Here is a 7,150-nt window from a genome sequence, read left to right as displayed (position 1 = left end):
ATTGATTGGTTTATTTGTGTCGGCCCAAGTTTTATAAACCCGGTGCGTCAGTGATGACCAAAAGATAACCTAATAACGGATCTGAAATGCGGAAGCGAAAGATGATCAAAGTAAAAGGAAAGAAAGGTTTTGAGGCATAGACGAGTGCTTGTCCAAAGCCAAAGCACCGAGCGCTCGTTCGGCACTTATTAGCACCGAGCGCTCGTTCAGCACTCATACAAGGTCAGTCGTTCTGACCTACAAGGTCGGTCGTTCTGACCTACAAGGTCAGACGTTCTGACTTACATGGTCAGGCATTCTGACTAAAGGGTCAAGCATTCGGACTTGCATGGTCAGGAGTTCGGACTTACATAGCCAGGCATTTTGACTGCCAAACGACGAAACAAAAACAAGTTTAAAGCTAACCTTAAGGCTATACATGCATTCCAAATGATCCGAAACAAGTTTTAAAACATACTTGTGAACTTTAAAATTAATGGCCCTTAGCCTCATGTTATACATACAAAATAGGCATCGTCAAGTGTACTTAGATACACATTACATATCAAGGAAGCCATCTTAACTTCTAAAATACCATACATCTATGGTATGCAAAAATATAACATCAAAAGTAAGCATGCTAAACATTTGCATGTCAATACACAAAAATATTCCAAAGTGCTCATAAGCCTCTTAGGATGATGAGTATCCGAGAATATTGTCTCCTTACCTATAAAATAACCCAAACAATTAAGGTGAGTAATCAAGTTACTCGTAGGAATAAGCATATGCGTATACCCTAAAGTTTAAATATCATTGCAAGATTAATATAAACGAATACAAAGGATCATTCCACTTAACGTCTATGTTCAAGGTGTTCTAAAGGATCATCTTAAGCTAACTTAAATGATTATATCACAACACAATATCAATATCAATGTACTTAACGACATTAATTCTCAATAACCAAAATTACAAGTCACAATTAAACATTGGTTGTCAACTTGAAAATGAATGCGAAACCAAATAGTGGAAAACTTGGACATCAAATCCCGGAGTAAACCAAGACCTAAACGGTTATTACGGGCACTAACCCATTGGGAATACCACCCTAGTGCGCACTATAAATGGGGAGAACTCATACCTCCCGTACTAGAGCCAAACTCTAGCCATGTCACTTGTAACAATGTCCCAAGAGAATCCAAAATCATAATTAAGTTCAAAACTCATACACTATAATTAAGGCATATATATAGGGATGGCAACGGGGCGGGTTTCAAACGAGTTTACCTAAATCCATCCTCGCCCCGTTTAATTATTGGCAACTCCATACTCGCCCCGTACCCCGCGACGGGTTGGATTTTCATATCCATCCCCACCCCATTGAGGAATGACATGCCCCGTGCCGCGCCCCGCCCCCAATTTTTTTTTTTTCTCTTTTTTTGGATTTATTTTGTGACATGTACCCGCCCCGTCCGCCTCGCCCTGCCCCGCCCCAAAAATTTTCCCTTCCACTTTTTGGACCTAAGATGTTGTTTTACTGTAAATAGCCGAGGAATGGCGCATAACATATATGAATCCCAACAAAAATAAATAAATAGCATGCAAGTAGCATAATTCAGATAACATAAACAACAAAAATAAGGGTTTAATACAACCAAATTACTAGAAGTTATAAGCTCCAACATTCCACCATAACCAAAACAAAAGCAAGTTTAATACCAAATTACATCCCAAATTATCCAAAATTAAAGTTTGAAATTAACAAAAGATAACAAAAACAGAAAAGCTAATTTAAATCCCTTAAATGATCTATATGGCATCTACAATCTCCCCATGTTTTCAAGAGTGTTCATGAATTAATCAAAACTTGAAAATTATGAACAAAGGAATAATTTAATACATAAAAAAATGATTAATAAATTGATGAAAATTATGAACAAAGGAATCATTTGCATAGCAGCCTGACCATTTTAGAGAGAGAGAGAGAAATGACTGAGAATAGGCACATAATCAATGATTAGCAACTGTGTGTATCATAAATTTATAAAACATAAGCATCACAGTTAATAACTTAAATCATAGACTACATCCACCATCAGATCAAACAAAAATACATAGATTTACAGAAATCAAAAACCCTAAAAATCCATGACCAATTACAATATCAGAACCACAAAAATAGAGACATTATCATACGATTCATACATGATATCAACGAAATAACATTAGAGTTTGAAGAAACAACACAAGTCACGAGAGAGAGAGAGAAGGACAGACTACCTGATAAAAAGAAACAAAGCCTGTGTAATTGCGTGGATGGTGAATCTCTCTGCCTGAAGGTCCTGAAGGGCGTGATAAATGGTGTCTGGTAAGGTTTTGGACCTTTGGTGACCAGTGAGGGAGAGGTGGATCGAGGGCCTCAAGGGTTAGGTTTTTTGCTTTTTGCCTTGATGCGCCGCTCGGCTCTTTGTGAATTGTGGCATCAGGAGTATATATATTAGGGTTAGTTGTTGTACAACATAAATTATTAATATTATATATTATATTATATATTAAACATAAATTATTAATATTATATATTATATTATATATATATATATATATATATATATATATATATATATATATATAGCGGGGCGGGTATAAATCAGAACCCTTCTCCGCCCCGCGACCCGCGGCGGGTACAAAAATTATATCCATACCCGCCCCGACGGTATAATATTTATAACCATATCCCGTTATTGACGGGGTGGTAAAAATTGCCACCCTTACATATATACCACCTTCCTTGCACAACTATTTTGAAACCACATAAACCATGTCTTAGGGTTCCAAGTCTAAAATGACATACCAAATGACAAGTCCTCATTGTGATATAATGTACAATACAATACCACCAACTTATCAATTTAAATCATGCCTCAACAATAAACTTTATATACTAAATCTTAACATTAGAGTAATAAGCTTCTAAAATAATTACAATTAGTAATCTACAAGAATATAGAATTATCATCACATAAATATACTAATTCAAGTCAATAAAAATTGTATATGACATCAATAATTCTACACAATATACATACATATCATGCATGCTTAAATCAATAAATCATAAGTCACATGTGAGGATTTCCTATAATATGCAAGGCTACAATATTAAAAGCATATACACAATATATATTAAACTCCAAAGGATCATAAAACACTTAAAGCATAAACACACTACCTCCCCTACCTCAGTAGAGAATTGAATCTCTATAATCCAAAGCAACAAAGCTTAAAATGGAAGACAAAACTAGGGTTTTGTAGATGAGAGTGAGATGAAACTTTTACTTCTCAAGGTTAAAGGTCTAAGGTGAGTGGAAGAAGGCCAAAATGAAGTAATAAGCTCTAAACCAAGCTTTTCTTCAATGGAGGCTAGGTTTTGGTTTTGAGAACAAGGGAAAATGAAAGAGATAAAATGAAATGAGGTAGGTGGAGGATCTAGTATTCCTCCACTCACTAGGTGTTCTTACACTACCTCTCTCACACACACAATGCAAGACTCAATTTGGTGCCTACACTTATCACCAATCCATGGCTCCTTCCTAGGTTAAATCGTAAGCCTACACTTGTCAACCATCCAAGCCAACAAGTGCACCTATTCTAGACCAACAAGTGGGTGAATCTCCACCCTCCACATGTCATAAGATAAAGCTTCCACGTGACTCCACCCCAATGCCAACAAGTGGCTCCATGAGAGTGTGGCACTTGTTACACTTTTCAAAAATTGCAAAAAAGTCATTTTCTAAAATATCTTCCAAATTAATTTGCAAAATGGTCCCCAAGACGAAAAGTAATTATTTTACATAATTACACAAAACCCCAAAAATTAAGAATGTTTCAAGGAAACTATGCATCGATACCCTTTTACGAAAAAATAAGCAACTAATATGCTTTTCTACGAAAGTAAAAATACATATATTATGCAAATCAAATATTATGAATGCATGCAAAGTTGGAATCAAATCCGAGCACAAAAAGTGAGGTTATGTAATGAAAAACGATAAACGGGAAAAAGACGAAAAAAGAAATCATCGAAAAAGGAAAGGAAGGAAAATGACAGGGTCATTACATTATTGTTATTTGTTAACTACGGAATTGAAATTGACTACTGCAATGACAATTGAAAATGATTAAAATGATGTGAATAGAGAGACGGCTAGGGAATTGACTTCGCCATCCCCTTACAACTATGGCTAATTATGTTTATCAAGGGAAAAAAAAAAGTGAAATTCATGGCATTGATTCGTGTGGCTTATGCTCACAACGGAACCATCAAGAAGATAAATGCACATACAAGTCAAGAACTAAATATAGTTCATCTTTGGTTAGCACAAATTGTCAACCTAACTAAGTTAAACTAACATGTAGTACAACTTATCTTCCCTAAGTATGATATATCAAAGTTTTTGCTTTGTATGTCATGCAAACAATTGTATAACTTGTTAATTTCATTGTCACTTATGAAAATAAACATGTTTCCTTTAGAACAAAAGCTTTCGAAGACAAGAAAGGGTTTTATAATAAATGATTATCAACATTAAAATCTATTACAAAAATATTCAACTTGTAAACATCAAAGTAATACAGTGTCATACAAATACATTATTTTTCCCAAAATATACACAAAATCAAACCATAATTACTTGGAGATGGCTACATCAACTCCCTAGGAAGAGGTTTAGTTGTTCATGGTTAAGGTGGAGGCCTCCTTGGTGGAAGAAAGCATTATCACCAGGCTAAACTCCTTGGATGGCCTTCAATCTTCAAGAACCAAGCTTTCCCTCTCTAGAACTCTCTATTTCTCTCTCTATATTCCAATATATCTCCTCTATGCAAGATAAGATACATATATGACTTGTGTGGTCTCAAAGAGGTCAAATCTCATGCCCCAAAAGTCTACCATCAGATCTCCAAAAAGGGAAAAATTGGTGTACTTTTGGCCAACTTTTCACATACTAAAGTGTACTGGATGATCAGTTGTAACTTGTTAAGTTGGATGCCATGGCTTTTCCGCGCACGTATTGTAGGTTGTCAATGTGTTGTGGGCTGGAATTCTACGTCTGGTCGTAGATTTGCCAACTCATTGGAGTGAATTTGCAATTCGAATTTACAATTGATCTTCAAAGTCTAACATTTATGACCGGTCATAGGAATAATGCCTTGGAGCTATGACCGATCGTAGGCGTTGAATAACCAATGCTCCTTTTGGGGTTGTGTTTTTGCTTAGGCCTAAACCTTCCATTTTCAATCCAACCCAGAATTGTCCATGATTTTGGGCCAATAATCTTGATTGATATCTTCATTGAATTTTAGCCTAAGTAGAATCATCATTTGTAAGCCCGAACTTTTCGGTTTTAATTGCTTTTGAGGTTGAAAACTTGAAAATAGGAAAAACAAATAAATACCATAAAAAGCATAAAATAGAAACAACTAAAGTGCTAAAATATGCAAATAAAAGGGCTTGAATGTGTAACATTTGACGCTTATCACACTCCCAAACTTACATAATGCTAGTCCATTAGCAATACAACACATAAAATGAAATGAAACAACATAAATAAATCTTCTTTCATGGGAATGACAATTGCTTTTAACATATATAGCAAGCCTTTTGAACCCCTAGGCATTCTTGGTGAACGAGTGAAGTCTCGTGAGGGTTTAACAGAAATGATCCCCAATAATGTTAGCAAAATTGGTGCATGAAGATGCAGAAAGCTCATTCATCTCATGGAACATTTGAAACATTGAAGAAAAGATCATTATAAATATATTTGAACATTAATCTTGCAAATATCTGATAAACATGCCTAAACCTACCTTGAGTAGTCACAACAGTTGAAAATATGATCAATAGTCTCTTCATTTTTCCAACATAGAACACACTTTGAAGCTAAGGAATTCCTCTATTATGAAAATGTGAACTTGTAACCACAGCATTCTGCAATACCAGAGTAGTATGAATCGACCATCTAGGCCAAAATGATAACAGATTCACTATATTGCAAAACAACAAAATTCATACATTACAAAATAATAAGTATTCCTTACATTATAAGGTATAACAACACAAAACTTAATTCCTACTTGTATTTTACATGACAAAATAACTTAATCAATTACATCACAAAACAACTTATACGTCATTCGGTAGGAAGGAACGAAGATGGTAGAGAAAAGATTGGAAGGAAGGAACAAAGCTCCTTTATTTGGTAGATAGGAGACTAGGAGAAAAAAAGCATACTATGATGGATGAATCATCCTTCCCCCTTTACAAATTTTCACCTTTCTAAATATGGATGGAAGAGAGGAGGGAAAACAACAGAGATTATTATAAATGTTTTAAATTACAATACTATTCTTCATAAATTACATATTATTGATAGTGATAGGTAGAATGATAAACATAATTTAAAACTCTTTATTCCCTTTTCTCCTAGTGAACATAGTAAGTTGTTAACTTCTTCTTTTCTCTTCCATTCAACCAAATAAAAAGAAAGAATGACTCAATCTCTTCTCTAGGGATATCTCATCCATCCATTCTTCAATTCCTTTCATCCATTTATTTGTTTATTTATTTTTTAAAATTATTTAACGAAGCATTAATCAATTACATCACTTAGGACATAAAAGCTCACAATGCAATCACAACTTGAGAACATTGAAACCATCAAACTTCACAACTCCATATTTTGCTTCAAACATTTAAAGCTTTTACCTTAGGAATCAATTCTCAAATTTTATTTCACCATCTCAGACCTTACCTCATCAATATATCAAGTCTTATCTCAGCAACTTCAGTATCTGGGTAAAATTGTGGTTTAGATTCAACAACTTGTTCTGTAATGAAATGTATTAGCTTACACCATGCTCATAGGTTGCATTTCCTACTTGGACAAGCATAATACAACCTATCCTTATTTTTTTTATGAACCTGTAACCCTAGTTGCAAATGTTCTTCCACATCGACAAACCTTATCCATATACTTTGGTTCATCCACACTACTGCGATAGTACTATGTGTGCTTGTAGACATTGTCAGTGCGATGATCAACTAAGACATAAAGATGTGAGAAAAAAAATCCAATAAGCAATAAATTTAAGTTAGTAAAAATGGAAAAAC

Source organism: Cornus florida, unplaced genomic scaffold, assembly GCF_030987335.1.
Source record: "Cornus florida cultivar Cherokee Brave unplaced genomic scaffold, ASM3098733v1 CherokeeBrave_3.0.0_Hap2_Chr03, whole genome shotgun sequence".
NCBI classification, from domain to species: domain Eukaryota; kingdom Viridiplantae; phylum Streptophyta; class Magnoliopsida; order Cornales; family Cornaceae; genus Cornus; species Cornus florida.
This window is presented reverse-complemented; position numbering follows the sequence as displayed.